The 25,033-nt window shown below is 33.8% G+C and overlaps 1 protein-coding gene across 10 annotated transcripts in view; it reads left to right on the top strand.

Annotated features, from left to right (window-relative positions):
• LRRC4C (leucine rich repeat containing 4C) overlaps positions 1–25,033 on the top strand; it is a 481,162-nt gene that overhangs the window by 332,862 nt on the left and 123,267 nt on the right. Inside the window, exons 4-5 of one of the 10 annotated variants that reach the window (XR_012056309.1) lie at positions 18,240–18,469; positions 19,518–24,816. The exons of 7 other annotated variants lie outside the window; for them this stretch is intronic. The gene's annotated coding sequence lies outside the window, so the exon portion shown is untranslated. Of the gene's footprint in view, positions 1–1,301; positions 9,701–18,239; positions 24,817–25,033 lie in introns of those variants that run through there. 2 more of the 10 variants (XR_012056307.1, XR_012056310.1) reach the window with 2 other exon arrangements.

The following is a 25,033-nucleotide window of genomic DNA, read 5'->3' as shown; positions in this document are numbered from 1 at the left end:
TTGAGAAGGTAATGAAGCCATGGCCTTTCAAAGTACTCATGGATATTCAATTTTAAGATATTCAATTCAGATAAAGGACCATATCTGTGCCTGTTAGATTTTAGATATATTTGTATATTTCCCTGGAGAGAAGTTACATGGCAGCTGAAAGAATCCTATTGCTATGTCATAGCTATGACAGTTTAGGATGATGTCTGTCTGTGATTGCTATTAATTTCTCACATTCATTTTCATCATTTACCCTATGACTAATAATAAACCAGATTCAGTTAGTGACTCTTTGTAGACATTGAAATATGAAGCTATCATCCGCATCTGCTTGAAATAACTCTAGACTACATCCTTATGGTTTATATGGATTAGGAAGATCTTGGAATGTCTGGAACTATAAGAACTTGTCTTTTTCTCTGCTTCTAAAGGAAAAATTTGTGATGCAGAATACGACGTAAAAAAACATGGTGTAGTTTCCCAGCTAAATGGAGGATGGCAGGTGATCATGCATTTTTATTTAAACTACTCGTTCACAGGAATTCTGGTGATAATATAAAATGACAGTCTCCCAGATAGATATAGATAATGGCTTCTTTTAAAGTAAAAGTGCTTTTTACCAAAATGCATTTAATCTTTCATGTTAGGAAGTTCCTTAAATAATACAGTATAATATATTTATAATCATTACTTCATAATAAAATCTTACATAAATGTCGTGAATGATTGGTTTAGGTCACTTAACGAAGCACAGGCAAAGGTATCAGCAAAAGTCAGTTTAATAAAAATTTGCAAAAACGGGACAAAGTTTGATGGCAATATTCACTCTATTACTTATTAGATATACCAAGTTATCCCATGAGTTTCTTATAAGGTCAAGGGAAGAGGTATTGCCTGTCTCATTACTCAGAGCTGAGGACTGAAGAGAATTCCTGAGATTTTAGAGCAGCCTGAGGAGGTGGGGAAACATACCACCCCAGTGATTCGTGACATCTGCTACAGGATACAACTCATGATCCTAATTGCTCATCTTCCTACTTAAGTTCTACCCGCCCTGTGAAAGAAGACATAAAATGGGCTTAAATACTACTGGAAAAATATATAAAGGCTAAATAAGTACCTACTTCTTCAGAAATTCATAAAAATAGTCACACATTATGAGAGACAGTGTGGGACAAGGGGATCAGGGAGTGGGAAATGGTATCAGCTAAAGAGAGGGAATATCTCTTGTTGTTATTTAGTGCTTTTAGCCATTCATCAATATCAGTGCTGCCTTTATTAATCTTCCTCACTGCATTGCTTTAAATTTGCAGATAAAATGAATTGGCCAGCAGAGACCAAAAATACCCTGCAAGTACAGATGTGCACTTCTTATTTCAATTACTGATTTTGAAGAAAGCACTGGTATTGTGAAAAGAGGAGCAATTTCACCTACAGGGAAAAAACCCAACACACCTGCTAGAGGATGCTAATGATGAACATTACCTTGTTGAGATCCCAATAAGTTCTCAGCCTAACAAGGTCTTGTAATAAAATAGGTGGACCATTGATATTTCCTGCCTATAAACTGTTCCCAAAGCTCCCCAGCTACTTGGTAAATCTTCAGAATCATCATCAGACTGTGAACACCATATAAGAAGCAAGACCCTTCTGAAGTGTAGTTATCCTGAACACAGAGGATCCAGATTTTATGTCTTTAAAGAGTCACAAAGGTACTCCACTCTTCCATTCCTCCACCTGAAAATGGGTTTTATTTAGAATTGAATTAAATTAAATTGATTTTTTTCTAGGATGGGAATTTGGCTTGTGGGATATTGTTTTTATAGTCAGTGCTTCAGTTTTACTTTATCTATCCCACTGCTTGAGGGACACAATATGTTACCATCTCATTTTTCCAATACTGAAATTTTAAGGAAATATTTTTGGCCTGTGAAGGCATTTTTTGCTGAAGGACATAGGAAAATGCAGTTGAGACAGCTATCATGTGAGTGAAAAAAATCAACTACCTGTTTGACATGAAGTAGAATATTCTTGTTCTATACCTAAAGACTTTCTGTAAATTAAAGTTTGGATCAATCCACTGTAATGGATGTAGGATGCAGAGATACCATGAACGAGGTGTTCTGCTACAATGTCAGTCTCCTGCATTTTGTTCCTTTAGCATGGGTGATTAGCCAGGAGATTTCTGTTCACCAATATTCAATAAAAAGATGAACTTCAAAATCTGAAAATTCAGACTTCCCATATCTTTTCATCTTAATATGGTGACATGTATGATATTGTTGTTGCTGAACTTTTTATTGATTATCTTTTGTCCTTGAATCAGGTATTTTTACAGTGCCAAAGAAACAGAAAATAGATTATTTGTCCAGGAAAATAGATTTCTATAGAAATAGCAGTGTTCGGAAAATTTGAGGTTAGTTAATAATGATCTAAACCAGGTTCCGTAGTACTATGTTTTCTTGTCACATAAGACTGAATCTATTAAAGGAGTAGGTCTTTCTTTTAATGAAAATGCATCTTCTACACTCCTTTATTTGTTGAGGGTTAAAGAATAAATTAAGAGTTGGGATTCCTCTTTTTCTCATAGAGGGTAGCAAAAAGTAGCCAAAAATATTAGTATCCAGTTTCCGTAAAACTGATGGGCTTGTTCTTTGGGATATCCTGTGGCTTTTAATCAGAGGATCACTTGATGCCCACATTGATCTTTAGATGAGGCACAGCTTGCATGTGTGTGCACATGCTGCTTCCTGCAACAGCATGAAGGTGGTAGCAGTTGGGCAGCATATGCTGCTAGTTTGCTGCACAGCTACACTGAATTTGCCCATTAAAGCCGTGTGTAAATAGAGTTCAGTGGTGATTGATGGGTCTGGATGTTTCCTTACAACACGTGGCTATGTATTTCCAGGTATTTTTATGTTTTGTTTTCTGGTTGGGATTTGTTTTGGGCAGTTGAGACAGTTAATCTATTTCTGGTTGAATTCATCGTGTTACTGTAGGAGATGCTGTGAAAAAAATCATAATCTTCTTTAGGGTTAAACTCTTTTGATACTTGATATACCATATTACTGAGAAAATACCTATCTGATTTTTTTCTGAAATTGCTTTTAAAGCTAATAGAAAATATTCTATTGATTCCAAAAGAAAATTAAAACCAAACCTTTGTAAGGAGTAGGAGTTGCTTGTGTTCATTAATATATCTGCACAAATTTTTGCGGTGTTTTTGTTGTTTTAAATTATGGTAAATGCTGCTCAAATTCAAATGTGGATAAAAACTGTATTCTAATGTCTTAAGTACTTTTCCCTATATTTTTTTTCAAATTAGAGAGTTTCTTCTTTATTTCTGACCTGTAATTGCCTTGCTTTAATACTGTGATTACTAAAATTTTGCCTTTATTGCATTGATCAACACAATAATCTTTGATGTCTTGCTCTGTACTTTATGAAGTCATTTGAAGCAAGTTGAAATGAAAACATTAAAAAGACAGTGTGAGGGTGATCTATGGTAATATAAAACAGTTTGATAGTATCTTATATCTGCTCTGATTCATTGTGCTTGTATTCTATCATGAATAATTGTTGAATGATAGCACTGAGTCATTTTGAAATATTCACTTTTCTAGCTGACTGTGAGGGCAGACTTAAATTGTGGGGGTCCCAGAGAAGCAAGGATGATATATGCCACATGACCCTGACAAGTTCTGTCTTTGACAGTGTTAATGAGTTTTCATCTTTTCTTCACCACCTTACCGAACTGTAAAAATCATGAGAGGTCAGTGTACAACAATCAGGAAAAATGTGGGACAGGAGGAGCATCAGGGTCAAGTATGCAGTCAACCATGACAAAAGCCATTTACTTAAATTATAAAATGTTATCTGAATAGCTGGAAATTTATATATTGACTATAACTAAAATTCAACTTACTGCCTGGAGTTTATGCTGATTAGAAACTCTTAATGATCATTTCTATTAAATTAATGATCATCTGAAAGACCAATGCTTTAGTCTCTGACAGGGACAAAACTAGGCTGCCCAGCAATGCTTAGCCCTCCTAATAGAATATGGATTATTTTTGTGGATGCTGCAGTTTCAAGCTGCTATCCATAAGGCATAGCTAGAAGCCAGATTCCATTACTTTAACTCTTTTAATTGCCTGTGTGATCTGTTTGCACTCTCTCTTTCTGGTTGTGGAGACTGTGTTGGATCAGCCCCTTCTAAACTCTGAATTTGTTTCAAAGTACTACAGACCTCTACATTTTAGTACTCATGACCATGCCGGGGAAAGAAAAGTCTGGTAGAAAATCATTGTGGTGAACGTGCAACTAAATTAATCAACTTTCTCATCATGACAACAAACAGAGCTTCCTGCTTCAAGTATCTGCCTTTACTTTTTATAAAAATGGGAAAAGAACCAGACTCTCATAATGCTGCAGTGGGCTCCCAGGCTCATCTCACTGTAAATTTTAAAAAGGTCATAAAGGCCACAGTGATGCTAAAATTCAGTGACCCTTGCTTGAGCAGTGATAACATGAACTAATACTCCAGTGCCAGCCTATCATGAGGAGAATGGACTCTCCTGCTAGCTTCAAATCATAATGAGTTCAAAGTTGTTACTGTCAGTATGTAGGGTTTTCTTTTGCAAAACTGAAATAGGCAATTACTTCACAGTAATAGAAGGATGGGTATTCATTGAAAATACTGAAACAATGAAGAAATCATCAACGGTTTGTGGCTAAACTCTGTTTATTCTTTACCCAGCCACCCCCCTGCATTTAGTTACTTTGCTCCTCTGCTTTGCCATTTACACCATCAGTGTTTGTGTAGTGAGAGAACAACACCCCTTGCTACCTCACCACACATCTGTATATTTTAGTACAGAGCTTTGGAAATGTAGGTTCTGCTGTTCATATGGAGCGAGGCTCCTAATCCAAGAGGAAAGGGAAGAGGGTTTTTTGTGATTCCAGTTCACAACCTGTTTCCCAGTGGGACAGTGCATCCATACTCCAGACTTGAGGGACACCAATAGTTAAATCTTCATTTTAAAGGATTATACTTGGCATTTAGACAGATATTACTATATGTGACTATCAAGGTCATTAACACTTAGAAAATTACATCTCATAGTAGTCTTGAGAGCAATTACTATATACCTGTTTTGTTGATAAAATGAGGTACACAAGTGTACAGTCATTCTTAAACACAGCATTAGTACAAGATCAGTGCACCAACTAAGAAATCAGGATTTAAGAGGGTAGTATTTCTATACCTGCTCTCAAATAGGGATTAATTTCTCCCTAAAGAGACCAAAATTTTCAGGTTTTTAAAGTATTTCCTGTCTGTGTCTGTACTAAGCTAATTCTGGCTTTAGTTTCAGACTTCCTGAATATCCACATATTTCTCTGTAGATAGTAAGAGCAGAATATATTTTGTGAGTGAGTATATACATCAAACTTAGTTGTTATACCATCAAATTGCTATTTTGAACTGGCCTTTAAAGATTACCTTAGAAACATATTTACCTGCCTCCTTTAAAATAATGTTCAACTCAGAGTATAGGGTATTTTTTTGCTTGCAAGGGAAAGGTAGCACTACTTCTTCAACTACCCACAAGACAGTAAAAGTTCATTAGAAAATGAGAAAGTTTTATAGTCAGTATGGTGATTAAAAGGGAGATGTTTGCATCATGCAGTAGGTTCTTTGAATTTACTTTGGGGAAATCATGGGGAGATACTGCTACTGAGACAGCCAGTGTGATGTCAGCTGTTCTAGATATCAATTTGACTTTAACAGAAGGGAAGATAATGCAATATAATGCATTACAATACAGTAATAAAGTTACTGGTTGTTTCCATTGCACCTTGGAAAACAAGAGAAGTGAAATGGCATGTTGAGCATGCTGTGAGAGGCAAGAACAATAAGCTAGCTTTGCCTCAGTGAATATAGAACTGAAGACAAATAGCAGCAACACCAGGTGTACTCATTACACAGCAGAGTGCTTTCTGGGCTGTATATTCATGGCAATTTGCATTCATGAAGCCCTATTGATCCAAGGTGATCCATGGAAATGTCCATCCGGTAGCTAAGGGTGTTGCCTGAGGTCAGGAACCATAGGAGAGGGCCAGCAGCATTGTGAGGCTTGGATGGCTTCAGTTCAGTTCCAGTCTCTAGTTCGAGACAGGTAATTTCGTCTTGTTAGACTTTTAGACTTTTTTTTTTTTTTTTTCTGGAACTGTGTCAACAAGCATTAGTCTTATTTTTGTGTTCCTTCTGTAAGGGCTACCTCCCATAGCAGAAGGGATATCACCAGACTGTGTCACAAAAACAAACCCACCGCACCACAAAAGCAGAAAGAGGAGTTCAGGTATCTAGGAAATCTTTCATTCCTTACATGGCATGCATCTAAACCTGGGACTAACAGAAACTTAATTTGAGGTTAACTCTGAAGGTTCATTTAACATTTTACAACTCTTAGTTTGATCAGTAGTATTTGACTATACATTCTACTGGACTACCACTAATAATGTCTAACAGCTGCATCTGAATGGTTTCCAAACCTTTAATTATCTGGCAAGAAGAAGTGAGTTGTTCAGCATTAGACTAGTTGCCTAGATGAAATATATAAACACTATGTCCTACTCACAAGATTTTTTTTGTACTCATAATTATTTATATTTCTGTAACTAGTATTTTTGAAAGCACTATATTCAGTTTAAAAAACAGGCATGTTAAAAGAAAATCTTCTAATGCAAGAGGTAGCAATTATCATAGTGAGTTCAATATTGCTTGAAGTATTTCTATAAAATAATAGTTTATATCTATTTACATACACATACTGTCAGCATGATTTAAAAGTCTCTAGACTGCTATCTAAAAGTGATTTTATCCTAGATGCCCTCATCTAACTTTGAAAAAATCCCAACATAAACTTTCAATGACTGAATAAAAGCAGATTTCTACTGTATCTGTATTTTAGAAGAAAATAAATATTTACTGTTTGTCACCAGGGTGAATATCTGACCCAATAGACAAGAAACTCAAAGGCGAACAAAACGACTGTTCTCTAAGTTTGTATAATTTAGTACAGATAGTATTCCTCTGCTCTGAACTTGAAATTAAGGGTGCACACACCTTACTGCATAATACAAGCAGACTCTCCTCTTGTATTGCTGCTGCTTCTTTGGAGGTGGCAAATGAAATAATATTTCAATTTCCACAGGTTTCAAGTTTTTAAAAACAACATGCCAGATGTGTTTTGGCATGGACAAAAAGAATATTAGTCAAGAATCAATCTTATTTATTTCATCAAGGTCTTAGATGAAAGGTGTTAGTTGTTTCAGATCTTCCATAAACCTCTCTGGCTTCCTGTCTGGTTTTATCTGACTAAACAAATTTGATAATATGATCCATTTGTACTGAAAATCTGAAATTTTTACTCATCCCCTGCCAAGAACTTCAACTAAAGTATGAGCTTAAGGAAACAGTTTTAAGGAAACAAGAAACTTATAGCTACATTCAGTTTGCAAAAAATATATTGAACATATAATTTATATTGGCTTAGCAGTTACAATAATAATTACTATATGATCCTATTCATTATTCTCTCTTTTATAGTTATTTTTCAGGTGCTAGAACTTATAGTTTATATTTTTATGGTTGTTACTACCTTCAAACACAATTTATTTCTTAAAGACAGTCTTATATTAGACATTTTCTTAATATAGGAGATAATTTTTTTCTTCTGTAAAATTTTAATAAGAGACTCTAAAAGACAAAAAAAATAGGAACCAAAACAAAAAAAGCCCATCAAAAGTGATATAGCAGAAATATATAGAGGTAACATTTCTATTTAAGAGTAATTATATTAGTGCTTGGAAAATAATAGATTTTTCCGGATGTGATAAAAGGAAAACAAGGTAATTTTGTTTCAATTGTTTGGAAAACTTTCAAAATAGAAGAGAATAAAAAGTTAATCAAATGCCATTATATGCAGAATATTTTAACATTGCAATGTTTAATTCTGTGCTATGGCCCTTGGTTCCAGTATATTTAACATATTTTTATTTCTCAATACACACCTTGTCTGTTTTATTTTAGAAGCCCCAAATAAAAATGAAAATGTATTTGCCTGGAAAATCTGCATATACATACCCTTTGTGTATTCTAGAATGCCTTACTTTTCTGACCAAATTAAGGTGCCTGGTCAAAGGTGAGGAGTAATGGTGAGTGCAGCAACAATTAACTTATTTGCACCAATTGACATCTGGGCAACTCTGAGGGAGTCCTCTGTTCCTTTCTTCCTTCTGATATTTTCATCAAATAGTTTGACACTTTAGGAAAATTATGATTTCTGCCTTTTTTTATTTTTTTCTTTCTTGTTAAAGTGCTTTTGATACAGATCAATGCATCTGAATGTCCCTTAATTTTTAATGGTGCGGCAATGTTAGACACTGGCAGCTGGAAACCCAAATTGAGCAGATGACAGGAAAGTAATGGACATTTGCAACCACTTATTCTGTCTGACCTTGTGTTTAATATCAAAGGGTAAATGTACATTTTTCTTGGAAACCTTGAGACATTGAGGGAATGCAAAGGCAAGTGAGAATCTGATCTTGCTTAGACATACTATGATATTGTTACAGGAAATAGGCACATCTCACATTTCACCCTGTCTTTTAGAAAAATGAGGATGGATACATTCTGCTTTGTCTTAAATGATTATAGATGGTGTGTTAGGGATGTCTATCAGTAATTCCTTTAGCTCTATGAAATACTGTAACAAAAATTAAGAAAAAAATGAAAGAAAATCATGACATTTGCCTGGATGGAAATTGATAATATAACCTGCTATAAGCCATCTTTATATTTCTGATCAATCCAATGGCCAACACCACATTTTAAAAATCTGAAGTGTTTTGGAATTTTCTTAGGATTTGTGCTTTGGTTTTTAGGTGGGATTTTGGCATTTGGGTTTTTGGGGTTTTGTTTTTTTATTTTTTTCAGATGAAGATAAGATTCAGGCAATCCAGCATCTCTCACTGTGAGTTGTGTACTTCTAATACCCACTGCTGCTCTGGAGTCTTCTTGATGACAGACAGAGATTAGCAGTTTGTATTCCTGAAGCATGAGGGATTAATACTCCAACTTGCATAGGCTGACTACACATTGCATATGTAAATATTTCCAGCTGTCTTAGAGTATCTGTAGTGCAGTGTGTGCAGTAAAATTTATAAAACCAAACTTTTGTTTTCCAATCCTAAACAGATCTTTAAAATTTTGGTGCTACTGTGATAGTTTCATAATTTCTTTATATTTTTATTGATTAAATCCAGATTTATGGTAATGTTACATAGAGGCAGTTCTCATTATGATGTATCTGATGTTTCTTCATAGATATATGCATTTTTAATTGAGAAAAGGCTTTAATTTTATTTAGGTAAAACCACTTATCTTTCAGTCATATATTCATATATTGATTGTACCTGTAAATGTTATTTTCTTTATTTCAGTGAGAATAGAGTTAGGAGCTTGTTTCATGAGGGATTTTCCCAAATTACTTATTTGCCAAAAGAAAGCACTGGAACTGGTAAAGAAGTTAATGATTTGCCATTTGGTATAATCACAATAGATGTTATTACTGGGGATCCAAGAGATTTCTTGCTTGAAAACAGAGATGTTGCTAAGAATTTTAGTTATATGCTGTGGAAACAAAAACAAACAAAAAAAACAAACAAAAAAAAGGAGACAGATTTATGTAAGGTAGGATAGAGGCCAGTCTATAGAATAGCAGAAGCTGATCTTTCTTGATGTGACTTTTACCCAGTCAACAACAATAATTTTTCTACAATAGGAATGGCTTAATTGGAACATGAAGCTGAGCAGGCAGAACCTGCAAAATAGGTGAAAATAACGTGTCAACGGGGAGGTGGGCAGGAAAGTTGTGAGGCTATTTCTCAGAATATTTCTAAGAATATTTTCAGGATGTTTTATTTAGTGTTTACATAAGACTCTGACACTATGAATGTCAATTTGATAACCTTCATGTCATAATCAAATACAATTTGGTTAATTATATTTCACCTCAAATTTTATTATTCTCTCTCCATTGGTTACAATGAATGACCTCTTTCTTGCTTTGAGTTCTTTACTTCCAAGCAGTCTGTTTGGTCAATGCAAAATAAGCATAAAAGATTCCCAATTATAACAGTAGAGATTTTTCTCCCCTCCTTTTGCCCTATCTGGTAGAAATGTCTTTGTAGTTTGAAAGCTAGTGAAGAATGGCTGTAGTCAGAAATAGCTGAAGTGGTCAAGAAAATTAAAGGCATTTACCTGCTTCTGCCATGCCTAGAGCCTTAGCTGAAAAAAAGGGTACATTTAAAAAACTTTTTCTTATTAGTGCCTATTGCATAATTTTGGCACATGTATTGGCTTATTCCATCTCCAGGATGTAGGCTGGACAGTATAGAAAGAGAGTTGGATACCTACCTAAATCATTAGCATGGGACAAAACACCCTTTCAGTGGCATATTTACCTGTTCCTATAGAAACTGAAAGAAGTGTGGCTCTGTGAGCTCTAAAAATCCTTTGCTCAGCTGCACAGCTCTTCAGCCTTGCTGCCAGACTCTGCCCTGGGACAACTGAGCCCTTAGAAAATTAACTCCCATTCCCCCATAAAGTTTTCCTTATACATGGAGTATGTCTTAAGCAGGTACTTCCTATATCTTCATTCTGTTTCCTGCTCTTCTGGAAAAAATTGGGCAATGGTCTGGCAAATCTTGGGAAAGTTGTGAGAGTCGGGTTAACTATATAATTGTGTTGTAGTATTCTATTATTATTACAATTACTAATGGTTTTTTTACAATAGGTCTTCCTGTGCAAATATATGTTTGTTTTACACTTGTACCTACAAAGTTTGAACAGAACATGTTTGTTAAATCTAAAGAAGTAGCTTCAGGAGAAGCAAAGAGAAGAACCTTTCATTTCACTTCTCATCTGAAATGCATCATTGGCATGCAGTGGAGGGAATAAGCACTAAATTTAATTAATAATGGATTTTTTTCACCTTTCAGCTTTGAAAAGAGAATGTTTCTCATATTCTGTAGCATTTTATTTTATTAACCACACAAAGAGAAATAATGCTTCATTTAACTATGTCAAAACCAATCTAAACTCTCTGCTATTTACTTTCCTTTCTACAAATTTTAATGCATTTTTAATTCCACACCACTGGTTGGCAAACCAACCATTGAATTTATTGCTGCCCTGTAATGTATTTCAGTCATTTCTAATAAACCTGGACCTTAAGATAATTTATTATTATCTCTGTACACTATGAAAATGGATTTGCTGCCTGTGCTGGGTTTCAGCCCTTTCATTGCTATGGATAGATATGTATAAGATTGAAGAAACAAACAAAAATAACTAATCAGAATACAGACAATTTCTAATTTTGTGTTCTTTGTGAGAAAAAACATGTTTGAGGAAGAAAATACAGAAAATTGAGGAGTTTTTTTCCTGCATTTAAAGGAAATTTTCCTGAATTTAGAGCAACAGGAAGATTAAAAGTTCTTTTAATAGGATTTTTTATTATAAAATCTGTGGGTCTTTTCTCTTTGAAATTAACCCTGACATATTTTGTAGCTACTTTCTTAAGCTATTATGGAAATGTATAAATTTATTTTGCAAAACTCTTTATGTTAAAAATTAATTTAAGATTTCAGAAAGAAGGTTAAAAAATCATACAAAAATAAAATAACTGATGTATGATTAAAATATTGTATCAAAATGCATAATAAAACATCCTTATCCTTTAATTTTTTTTTTTGTTTAAATACAACAAGAAGTTGCAATTTTCATTTTCTGAAAGTCTCCTCAAAAATGCCTTGTTCATCACATCTATTACAGGAAAATAATTGCCATCAAATCAAAGCATACTTTTTTATGTTAAGTTCTGTAAAAGTCAGAGTGGTAGACAATTGAGTTCATGCTATTGTCATCCTTGATTTCTGAAGAATTTCTTTGTGTCCTTAACATTTTTTCTGTTTTTAAAAATTTTTCTGCTCCCATGTCTGACTGCTCCTTGTAACCCAACTTTTACATACTGAGTGTTTTTATGGGCAAGGAAAAAGATTTTCAGCTGCTGTTATGACTGGCAGTTGCACAGTTTTTTCAATCTCAATCCTTCAAACTGAGTTTATTTTATTCAGAAAGTGCCCAAGGAATGTCAGGTGAATGTGAACTAATCTTCATTTATTCCTGCTTGTGGATGAGGCTCTCAGTTTCTGGAGCAGATATTTTGTGAACTCCTGTAGTCTTTTGTAATGATTAACCTTTCTTAGAAGGGCTAATAAAACTTTTAAAGTTACTTTCAGCCTATTTTGAAGGGAGGAGCTATTTCAGAAAATTATATCCTACAAAATATCCTTGAGATACTTACTTGCTGTCTGTACTAGTCTAAATTAACCATGTTTGTCTTTAATAACTACACTGTATGACCTCTGTGCTGGACTTTGGTTACAGAAAGATGCCATTAGGCAAGTTTGATTGCCTCCTAATATCTCACGTATTCTGAAAAATCAGCTATTTTAGCTTTACAATGTTTACTTTATAAGAAGCTACAGTCTCCACCCAGCCAGCTGACACTGGGGACAGTTTTTGTCAAGCCTATCATATCTTCATGCATCTTCATCTCTGTGGTAAATCTTGTTTCTGCAGAATCTGAGTGTAAAGTACCCACATGGTACATAGGAACAAATCTGTTCTTACAAATTACTTTGGTAATGTAAAAATACACTTGGCACTTTGTGACTCAGCTTATCTATTTTTAAAAAGTAGATAATGGCAAGGCATATGTTAATCATTTTTTGCTCCTAGTGTGTTACTAACAATAATTCTACTAGATATGTATTTAAATCAGCTCTTCTGAGAAGTTCGTGATCTAATAGATGTAAATTTGCTAAGGTTTTTAAAGCATCTTGGAAGGTCACGGATTGAGATTAAATTAGTCCCCCCTCATGATACTCTTCAGTAATCTACATTCTAATCAGTAGGAGATACAAGTGCAAGCTAGATTGCAAATGGAATGCAATTATAAACTAGATTACAGAAGAAAGGGATCTCATTTACATTTTATTGATATGTATCAGGTATTTTTTTTCATAGCAACAATAAAAATTAAATGCCAATCCATATTTTCTACTGAAAATTAAAGAATTCATACAAAGTTAATTTGTTTTGGGTTTTTTTTTTTGGTTTTGGGTTTGGGTATTTTTGTTTGTTTTGTTTTTTGTTTATTTTGCTTTGTTTTATTTTTATTCTACTTTCTTGTTATTCTCTTGGATTTTCTGTCTTTATGATTAGGTGTCATTCTCAAAGCAGATGGGAGCAGCGGTGAGAGGCAATCTCCACTTACATTTATGCATTCTTTTTGGTGTTCTTCACATTGATGGCATACTTCCCCTTATGCTGAACTTTATCATTATCTGACCTTAAAATTTCAGAGGGGGTAGGATAAAAGAATAAACATTTTTAAGGTGTGGATAAGAGCTGTGAGAATTATTAGAGGTCAGAGGATTTACAAGTACAGATTAATTGAGCCTGGTATGTAATATAGAGTTTAGCAGAATGAATTGAGTTTTGGAAAAAGGATCAAAGGGAGAGCTGTATAATCACCTCTAAAGGATATAAACTGCAATGGCTGAATAGGGCTAGTCAGTCACAGACTCCATGTGGACAGTGCAGAGAAATATTTTCAGATCTCCAGGTATAGAAAGAAAGAAGTTATCCTGTCTTCTAGGAAAAGAGTGCAGGTTATTTGATACCTTGGTATCAAATGATGATAAGGATTACAAGTAATTTTTTGATTTGGAACAGACCTTTAGAACTGGATACTTGAATACAGATAACACTTCTGCCATTCTCTTTTATGAGGCAGGCACAATCAGCCCCAAATGCCAGAACAATTTAACACTAAAAATTGTAAGTAAGTACCACCACCAAATAGTGGAACACAATTGTGATGAACTGATTTATTTGGATCCTTTGGAACTGGATGTAGCTGAGTCAAGGTGCAAATCTCAATTTAATAGTCTAGATTTTTTGTGCAAAAGTTTTATGTCAAGTTTCATGTTGAAAGCCTTTTTCATACCTACTGTAAAACGATACAAACACCATTCCTCTAAATATCCACCCAAAATATGAATTTTTCATCTTGAATTTGATTACTATTTGAAATGAACATTTCAACTTCACGTTTTCTGAAGCTCTTGAAACCCATCAAGATCAATTTTCTTCCACTTTCTGCCCTACAGCGTGTTTTTATCTCTGCAAAATACCATTTGTACATTGGAAAGAAAAAAAAAAATCAGGATGGTGACACAGTGAAACACATTGCTCAGAGAGATTGTTGAGTATAATCCTGGGGAACGTGCTCTGGGTGACCCTACTTTAAGAGGAGAGCTTAGATGAGATGATCTCCAGAGTCCTCTTCCACCTTTAAGTATTTTGTGATTGTTTAAACTTTGGCTCCCCTAGCTGAATAATGATTAGAAACTTTTGTCATGTTTTAAAATATGCATTTTTTTTCTTTCTGAAGAACACTGCTTGCAATAAATCCTTTGGAACCCTTGCTTGAAAATTATTTTTTAAATTTTTTTTTTTCAATTCCAAGAGCTGAATAAACATCAGCATATCTACTTTAAACTTTAATTCAACAGACAGTCTTTTAAAACGATGTTTGGTTGTAAGAAAACCATACTTTTTTATTTTTATGCATATGAATTGGACTGTTTTATTACTGGATTCTCTGTAATAATTGGGTTCACACATTGGAATTTTTTTCATGTGTTAAAGTTATAAAAGTGGTGCTTACTAATGATTTTTAGTTTTATTCTTTAAATAAAAAATAATTTATGTGATTTTAGTTGCTAACAAGTGCAGAAATACTTTTTGCAGTCAATCTCTAGTACTGGTATTTATTTCGGTAGAAAGAGAAGTCTACTAAAAATGAAAGACCAATTTACCCTAAATTATTGTAGTGGCTTCCTTCAATCTAGCACACTAAAATGTTTCATTCCTGAAGAATTCGTTTAGCTGTTAAGAAATCAAGAAATAAATGCTGCACACCTCAATCAGTCAAAGGAATTTAAATACCTCAGGGGGAAAGTTGAAATGAAAATAGATGAGCTGTTTTCAAATGCTGACAAACAAGAAAAACAATATGGTAGGCTTGGGGTTTGCCTGCACTGAAATCCCTGAGTTTATCTTGGCTTTCAACATTTTCAGCAATCACTCTAATTATCTAATTGTGTGGATTGTGGATTAGGAGGTGGTGACTGTGGTTTGGTTTTGTTGATTTTTTACTCTTGATTGAAGTACGTGGTTGGTCTCAGCGTCTTCACAGCCTCAGAAAACTCTGTGGCAATGTCCATCTTTCTATGTAAGAGCACATGTTTCTGTTTTGAAAGTAGCTGTATAAAAGTTGTACACATCAAGTTGTAATCTAAGATGCCTGGTGGGATAAAAGACCTTTTGCAAAGAAGCGACAAAATTATAATCTATCCAAAATCTATTATATGAAGTGTGTCTCTAATTCCATGTGCATACCTTTCCAGGAATAAAAAGGAAACAACTAATATTGATCCCTTCATCTGCCAAGGGGCAAGAGTCTGAAATTTGTAAGACTTTACATTGCAGGGTTGCCAGCATTAGGACCATATCTGGATTAACTAATAAAACAGTCTTCTTCTAGGTACTAATGATGGCTCCTACCCAGATGGGAGGAAAAATTAGATTTTATTAAGTCTTTAAACTACTGTTCAGATGGAGTTTTATCTTTTGTGTAAGTTTTTATTTTCCATGTTCATTATGAAATAATTTGGGTTTGAAAAGTATTACAGAACTTCCACAGTATCTGATAAACCATGTGAGTCTCATGTTGTAATCCTATTGCAACCTTGTCTTGTATGCATGTAAACTATTTTTTCAGTATTGTAGGTGTTAAAGGAAGGTGTTTAAGACATTATTTGGAAGACCATGTTTCATCTTGTCTCATAATCTTCTTTCCTGCTGTCACTGGAAAAGTGGAGACATCCTTCCCAAATGTCTGATATCTAGGGTGCTGATGATAAAACTTGCATCATTCTACATTCACCATGTGTATTCATTTCTCACAAGAGCATTTAAGAACATAAGTTATTTCTGTTTATTTACAAAGTGTTTGTTTATAGACTACAAAACCTCTATGGAGAAAAAACAAAAAACTCCCTTTCCCATATTCCTCTTTATTTGGGATTTTACAAAAGAAGTATTAGTCAATTTAATATCTCTGTGATATTTCTTTGGATGAATAGACTCAACTAATTTCTTTTTAAGTTATAGAATATTGTAATTAGGCTTAAAAGAACTGGTTGTGAATTACAGGTTATTCCTTGTACATATGACTTGTAAAATGTGTTTAGTCTCTGCCCTTTCTAGTCTCAAATATTAATGAGACTATTTGTGATATTGTCTTTAAAAATCATACTCACATCTTGACTCAAAAGTCAAAAAAAAAATTTGTGTGTGTATTTTTGCTCTCTTTGAAAGGTAGTGACAGGATATGAGACCCCCATAGGAAAATAAAAGGTAGAAAAAGTTAATGCATTCATCTAGTTAAAAATATTATTTCTTCTAATACTGTATAAAACTAGATGAAGTTTTATCTTAAATTTTCACCAAAGTTTTGGAAGAAAAGTGTTAAATTTTGAATTTATGGCAAATAAGAATTAGTCAGGTTATATTTCACTGTGTAACTCAGATTCTCCTCCAAATTAATTCATGATTGGAAGATCCAGACTCACCTGCAGAGATAAACACTGATTTTTTTTTTTCACAAGCTGCAATAATAAACCTCTTCATACAGGTCTTATTTATGTTTTGCTATTGTGATTTTCTCCACACACCTATAATAGATGAATAAAATGTGATTACACTGAGTGGGTAAGTAATGTTTTATTTTCAACACATTTTCACCCGTCTGAAATCAGATTGGTAACTTTTTCAATCTATTCGTTATTTGCAAATATTTGGTGTTTAAATTACAGTAATAATTCTTATGTAGTTCAGTAAACAGCGACTTAATATGGGTTTTTGAATTTTTAAATATGAAAGAAATTATTTTATAAGTCTGACTTCAGCTTCTTCTCTGAATAAATACATTGAATGAATTGAAAATATTCTGCTGCAGGTGTTTACAGTCTGCCAGTAATTTTTGTGAAAGATCCCTTCTAGTAAACCTATTACTAGACTATGTTCAGAAAGAAAAAAATCAAAAAAACCCCAAAATAAAACAAACAAACAAAAAAGAGCTCAGTTAAAAAAAACACCCAAACAAACCAATCGGAAGGTGAACACTTAAAATTCATAAAGCACTAATATCTGCCTAACATTATTAATGATATTACATTTCATTAACTGTCAAGTGAGTATAGAGATATAATTTTTTTACCCTGAAATACCTTGGTCTGCACTAAAGAAAAGTATAAATCTAGTTTATATTGCTCACTGTGCCAAAAAAATGCTCAGAGTCTCCTATCTGTGGATAAAACTACCAAAGACCAAGGTTCAAGTCCTACCTTGTGTTTGGAGAGGTACCTCCATCTGTTCTTGTCTTAGGCAGAAGCAATGAGGAGGAAAGTCTCTCAAAAAGCCTTCCCTTCTTTAAGGGAGGGAGCCATCTCTCAAAGAGCTGACACTGCTGAGTGTAGTTTCCATGAATGCTTTTCTACTGAGCAACAGGCTTGCATCTGAGAATGGTAATGACCGAGAGAATGGCCTTTGCCCTTCTTTAAACCTGCTTTTTCTGACACCAGGATCTCTCAGGATTTAGGTGGTCTTAGTGCTTTAATGCAACATCCATTCAACATGCTGAAAGATTGTGTTCAGTTCAGACTGGCTTAAGCAAATGGAAAAGTATACAAAACACTGGTCTTGCTCTTTTTGTTGGAAGAACAATATTTTTTACAAATAATTGGATCTATTTATTGTCCTGCTTTTATTATTCAGTTTTTGAGAAAGCGAAGTAATAAAGCTGACTATTGTACATTCCTGAAGTAGAAGGAAAAGTAGTTAACTCTGGGAATATTTAGATTTTCTTTTGATTCTGCACTTTTCAACATTCATTCAATTATATTTTATGATACTGTTAATTTTATTCTGCATTTCTTCCTAAGAAAATATACTAATACCTTTTTTTTCATATTTACTGTGTTTACAGGAAATGAAAAAATTATCTTAAGGAATTTTGGAGAAGCACTTTTAGAGGTCTTGCTGATGAGTGCAGAATGGAATTAAGCAAAGGGCTAGTGACAAATAATATAAAAACTGACAATTAAGAAGTTAGATTGATCTTCGTTAAAGTGTTTAAACTTTGACTTTTTTCAAGAATATGAGCAAATATTCTCTGTGGTCTCAGGAGCTTAATCCCATCAGGACATACATTGCTAGGTATGGTACACAAATGTGTGATGGATGTAATTTGACAATGTTCTTCTTACAGAAGTCTTTTCTGTGTATGAGCATTATCTGTGTAGACTCTATGCACACACATATTTAATTACTTTTTTTTAATATATAATACTCTAAAAATTTTGGATTATGAGCTTTGAACAAAAAAGCTACAAGCGCTCACCTAATGGCCCTGAAATTTATTTTTATTCTACAGACATACAGTTAATCAAGATACACTGTCCCTGATAAAATATTTCTTCTCAGGATGTTAAGACTGCACATCCATTGTTGTTTTCCCAGGGAGACAAAATGCCATGAGTTTTCTGTTGCTAAGGAAGGCTGGAATCCATATGTCTAGTATCTTACATTATCTTCATTATTATATTATCATAGAATTCTCAAAACAGATGGGGAAATGTACAATGAAATTAGATTCAAAATCATGCAGGAAGTCAATAGCTGATATAGAAGCATAAATGATTCTCTGTTTGTTTAATATAAAATTGTCCCTTCATTGTAAGAAAGATGCATTATCTGAAGAAGCTTGTGCATAAACTTTCCAGAAATCATAACAAGCTGTTAATATATGGAAAAATGAAAGGCTCATAATTATCAAGGGTTCCCTGCTTGAAGATTAGGTTATTGTTATTCTCTTGAAGCTACCTTTTCACATTTTTTTTAAATCAGAAAATGAGAAATGACCCTGACATTTGCCATCCCCTAAGTCTTCTATTTCCTAACACTGGTTCTGAAAACTGTTACATTAACAGTATACGATATTTATTAACAATATTTAACTGCATGATGTAGACTGCATCTGGTATTTCACTGTATACTGGAAGGTACTCATGCTTTTCAGTGTTGTTATTTTTTTCCCCTATGGTCAGGGTTAATGCAGGTCTTGGTTTGTAATAACAGATATAAAAACAAAATTTTAATTACCCATCTGTATCCTCATTTTCATCTCCATTTCTTCTTTATTTTTAGACTATACTGTTTTATGGACTGTGATTATGATTTTTTTAATGGAATCTTTTACCTTCAGAGTCCCATAAAAAGCTTTGCATACACTTGGACTGGAGATGTACTGGAGATGTACTGGAGCTGCAATGGGGTTGCTGTTGGATCCTGCAGAAATAGGGAGGCATATCCCAGGAATTGGATTTTACAGATCAAATCTAGTACAAAAAGTTAAGTATATTCTGCAGCCAAAATGCTATTAGGGCGTATACTTCTGACTTTAAGGTACCAAATCTTTAATCAGCATAAAACACTGCTCCTTTGGACTGCGAATAATTGAAGCTATTTATCATGTGCTTAGCAGTTAAATGAACTATTTCTCTGCTGGAATGCTACAGCTGTTTGTTAACACTGCACAGTTTCAGAAGAGTTTAAGTGAAAAAAGAGAAAAAAATCTGCTTAAAATGTAGGTAATGTCCTCAGACGATGATTAGTTCTGAAGCCTCTAGAACCAATGATAGCCAGATTTTCTCCAAAAGGATGCCATGTCAATAATTTTTTGTGGCTAGTGATGAGCTTGAGATGAAAGGATTGTGTTCATTAGAGGTTTTACATGCCAAGCTTAGATGCTGGCTTAGATTGTTTCTCTGAAAAAAGGATTCCAACCTGGCTAATATGTTGCTGATACTGCATTCAGAAATACACCATGTTTTTTGTGATGTTTCTATCCAAGTACAGCTAATACTGCTCTAGCATTGTTTTACAATCAGAGCCTGAGACTGTATTGTAATATTATTACAGCTGTTTGCAATAAAGGAAGTGTGTTGTTTTTACAAAATTATTTAGATTTTATGCTGTAGTGATAGTATTATGGCCTATCTAATTACCTTTTTTTTTTTTTCTCCTCCTGATTATGATATGAACTTAATTTGGTTAATTTGTCTGTCAGTTAAACTTCCAGTGGCATATTTCTTTTCATTTATAGATCTTTATCTTGGTAGATATGCTTGAATGGTAGTGTTTCCTGGATTAATTTTTGGCACCAAGGTTTTATCCTATCTCCAGTTCTGATGTTTAATCCAACATGATAATGTGTTTTTGCAAAGCATGGAGACTTGTGTGTTAGTGGACAGCAACAGGCATTTCAGAATTTGGAAGCTGTTTCTAGAATCTCCACCTTATGTTGTCTAAAATGGAAATTACTTTATTAAAAATAACTTGATTCGCCTCAGTGCACCTGTTTCTATGCAACAGCAAAGGCACCTGTGTCCTATTAATACATTATGCAGCACATTTGGAAATGTTATAACTCAGGTGGATTATCCTCCTGGGAACCACATACATTGCTCCTGCCTCGGCTCTTTCTCTGTCTATATGTCAAGTTGTTAAATGATTTTTGGGTTACTTCAATGTGTTTGCAGCTTGAATTCTTAAAATGTGCTACTCAGGCAAGTAAGAGGAAACTTATTCCAGATGGCTGGTAGCAGATCTCCGTGTTTTTCTATATTCTAGTTGTCCAATGTCTATTTTGAATTCATCCATTCTTTGGTACTGCCATTTAAAATGAGAAGTACATAGCTGGTAGGTCATCTACAGTTGCTTGTTTCTAACTCAGACTGTTGTTCAGCTGGAAATTGTAATCTCTCATGCTGCTTCTTGTCTAGATCTATTTTTTTTGTTATATTACCAAAGGTTTTGGCAATACATTTAAGAGGATTTGCTATTTTATTATTGTAAAAATATTAATTTATTTTTTACATTAACATATGGCAACTGTAACTCAAGCTTCAAGTAACTTCCATAGAAAAGATAAACAAGAAATTAACTTATTTTTCCCTGAATCTTATTAATGTAGCTTTAATGCCAATAATGTAAATTGACATCAAGGCTATGGAAATAGGTTACATATTACTTGTTAGTTAAATATGATGTGAAACTTTTTATTTTCTGCTGTGGCATCACTATGTATGGCTAGAAGTAGTATACATAGAAATGGCCAATACAGCAACTTTTCATATTTAGTAGCCAAAACTGACTGTGTGGAGTATTAATCCTACCTAAGTTATGAAACTCAGTGGTGATCATCCAAGGTCTTTATGTCGGCTGATTTAGAATAACACCTTCCCTTAGCTACTTCATAGTTTCTCCTAATTCAGTATTTTAAAAGATGTGATTGAGAAGATGTGATTGCTGTCAATTCACAGTGCTTTCATTGTATTTATTTGGTCGTAAACATAAATTATAAATATTATATCCTTATAGACATGTTTGTTAACCTGGTGTTTTAGGTGGGAGAAACACAGTAACAAGTGTCTTTTCCTTTCTTTGAATTTAAAAAAATGGCTGGCATAAAATGTATGGAGAAAGTATGGCTTGTGCTAGAACTCAGCTATCAGTTGTGTCAGGCAATCATTAGTCAGTGAGTGAGGTTAGTAAGGAATTTTTGCCCACTATCAGAGTAGTAAGGACCTTGTTTGTTGGTTGTTTTTTGAGTCCCATTCCAGACTGGAGGAGTCTCTGGTGTTACGGAGTGAAATGCTTACAAGTGGTTGTAAGTGACTGTTGGGAGAACTGTGTAAAATAAGGGAACTAATGTGAAAGATCTGTTATATATCTGTCATAGCTCCAATAAAAATTCTGTTCATGCAGTGTTCTTCCTAACAGGCTTTTCAGGAGCTTTTAAATTAATTAATGTCCTGTCATCCCTTTAAATGGTTCTTACATGTTTTAGTTCATTGGAAAGATTGTTAGACATTCTGTTTTCATTCTTCCTAAAGAAAAGAAAATTATATCAGTCTCCAGGGCAGCCAGTTTAGATAGAATTACATACTAACCACCACTTTTTTTTCCCCTGTAGAAGTCAAGCTTAATTATTATTTTCTTTTTTATTGTTATTTCTTTGAAAAATACATTTTCACTTACTTGCTCTTTGCTCTGTGTGAAATGGAAGCTGATGCTGTCTCTGTAGAGCAGATGCCTTCATTTCTCAGAGTGTTCCAATTGAAATCTATATTCCAAGTGCTTACATGGAACAAATAATTTTTATTTTCTTTTTCTGATGCTTTCCTAGATGAGTCCCTTGTCAAATCCTGACAATTTGTGAAGATTGTACATTTTGGTAGAAGGTATACTCTGTTCTCATGAGAGTGAAAACTTTTATGACAACTGCAGCATATGATGTATAAAATGGTTGTGTTACTCTGTTAACCACACACCGTGTCTGCTTCTACCATGTTTTATGAGTCTTATTTTTCTGCTAGAAGCAGAGAAATTGTGCCCATAATTGAAAAAGTATGAAGCTAATTTTGATTAAATAGCTCTTTTGAAGTAAAAAATATTTAAGAAAGGATCATGGTTTGTTTGTAGAATGAATTTCTTTAAAGGACTAAAGGACTGTTGTAACTGCCAACATAAAACCCAAAAAGTGAGTTAGGAATAGGATTTGTAAATGGACCAAGGCAGTACTATGGATATAGGATTTTAAAAATCTCAGTAATGTGCTCTTATTCTTGTACAGTTTTCAAAGCAGAAAGCTTCTCTTACTGTTTGTATGTACATTCATACATGAAATGCCTTCAGGACTGGTCTTCCTGAGTGAATCAGTGTCAATGATTGTAACTGTGAAATTAACAGTTTTAATGTTGGTTACTAGTCTGCCTTTGAAATTTGTCCTAACCCTCATTCCTAGCAAGAGTTCAAACATTTAAGTATAGAATCATTTCTCTTGAGATAAGAATTAGCTGAAAATATAATAATCACATTTACTGGCTTTTGGGTCTGGTTTTGGTGTGTCATGGGCTTTTTTGTTCTGTAGTCTTCTATTTGGCTAAATTATAAATGAAAGCTTGAAGTTTTCACTACTAGAGACAACTCTTACAATTATTTTATTTTGTTAGTTAGGATTCTTGTCATATCACCATGCTGATTCAAGTCTGTAGCCCACTACATTATTTTAAATTGACATTTGATTCTGCCATATGTCATTCTGTGTTATGGCACAACAGAGTAATATCGTGTTTTATCAAGTTTATCAATACTTAATTTATCCTTAACATAGTTTTATCTAATCCATCTATTCATTTGACTTATGCTCTTTGTCACTAAATGCCAGAGCACAGACGCATGGTTTCTCCTGGAAGATGCTATTTTGATGCTGTACTTTAGGAGAAGTTTGGTAATAGTTTAGCCAAAAGGTAATTCTGTTGCATTATAGCATTTCTCAGATAAAATTTCAAATGTATTTATTTGGAGATTTTACCAAAAATCTATGGGGATTTTTCTAGAATATTGAAAGGCTAGGGCTTGAATGTGTGAATTAAAGGAAGGGTTTTTTTTTTTTGTTTTTGTTTTTTTTTTCCTTGGGTTTAGTCTCTCGCTGTCTGTGCTGTGTTTATTTAGCCAGTATTACCTAATTATGACATTAAGGCTGTTTCTGTTCATTTGGATTCTAATAAAGTCAGGGCAGGTAATCAGAACAAAATTCATCAAGAAAAATGAAGAGGCATGACTGGTTAACAGAGTTTGTAACCCCATTATGTCACACAACACAGCAAAACAGTTTTCAGAAAATGCATTGCTGAATAAATTTAAGAGGAAGAGATAGACAACAACTATAACAGATAAAACAATGTTCTGGGGAGATTATATTTTTTATAATATCATAATATTTTTCTTTCATTAAAAAAGCCGTGCATTTCAAAGTGGCTAATTAGGGCATAGGAAAGAACATTTCTGGTCTGAAGTTATTTTCCCATTCAATCATGCTGTACAAAACACTAAGCATAACAGCTCAAATAAGGTGGAAAATTTCTTAGATAAAAAGAAATTACTCCATGGAAAAGAGGTTGATTTTGCTCATATCTGTCTGGAGGTTTGTTGTTCACTTTGTTTTACTGCTGCCTTGCCCACAATAAGTCAACACAACAAAAATGAAAACTTGACAATACTGGAAGTGTTTTACTAGAAACCAAATTATCTTGAAAATTAGATGTAAATGCATTGAAGGGGAATATATAAAAGGACAGGAATTTTAATGTTATTGTCACCTCTAGGAATGCCATGAATAATTTGCTTCTTCTGTTCCTTTAATCTGCTCTTACATAGAATGCTATTCTGACTGAATGTTATGGATTGTGGAGGGAGCTCAGTCTGTCCTTAGAAAAATAAAATTAGGAAGTTCTGCTGTCTTGTCTGTATTTTCCATTTAATGTAATTTAAAATGTACATACATACATGTCCTTTGAAATGACCTATGGAAAAGGAAATTTTGTGAACACTGTGTGAATATATTTTCACAATGGACAGTTGTGGCAGGAGCCTGACTTTTTAACATGATACATTATATTTTTTCTATGATCTCCTGGTCACTAAAAACTTAATCTAAAGCCCAGTAAAGTGCATGAAATTATTTTTTCCATTCTGTTTCCTCTCAGGTTACAGTCACTTGTGTAATGGAAATCAATGAGATTTTTTTATGTATGTGGTAAAAAGCTATTTACTAAAACACTTTACCGACTTAGAGGGTTTTTTTCTCTGAATATTTATATCTATATTTTGATCTATATGGATCTCAGTAGATGTTAAATCTCTAGCTTCCTTCAC

Source organism: Taeniopygia guttata, chromosome 5 (assembly GCF_048771995.1).
Source record: "Taeniopygia guttata chromosome 5, bTaeGut7.mat, whole genome shotgun sequence".
In the NCBI taxonomy this organism is placed as follows: Eukaryota; Metazoa; Chordata; class Aves; order Passeriformes; family Estrildidae; genus Taeniopygia; species Taeniopygia guttata.
This window is presented reverse-complemented; position numbering and strand designations above follow the sequence as displayed.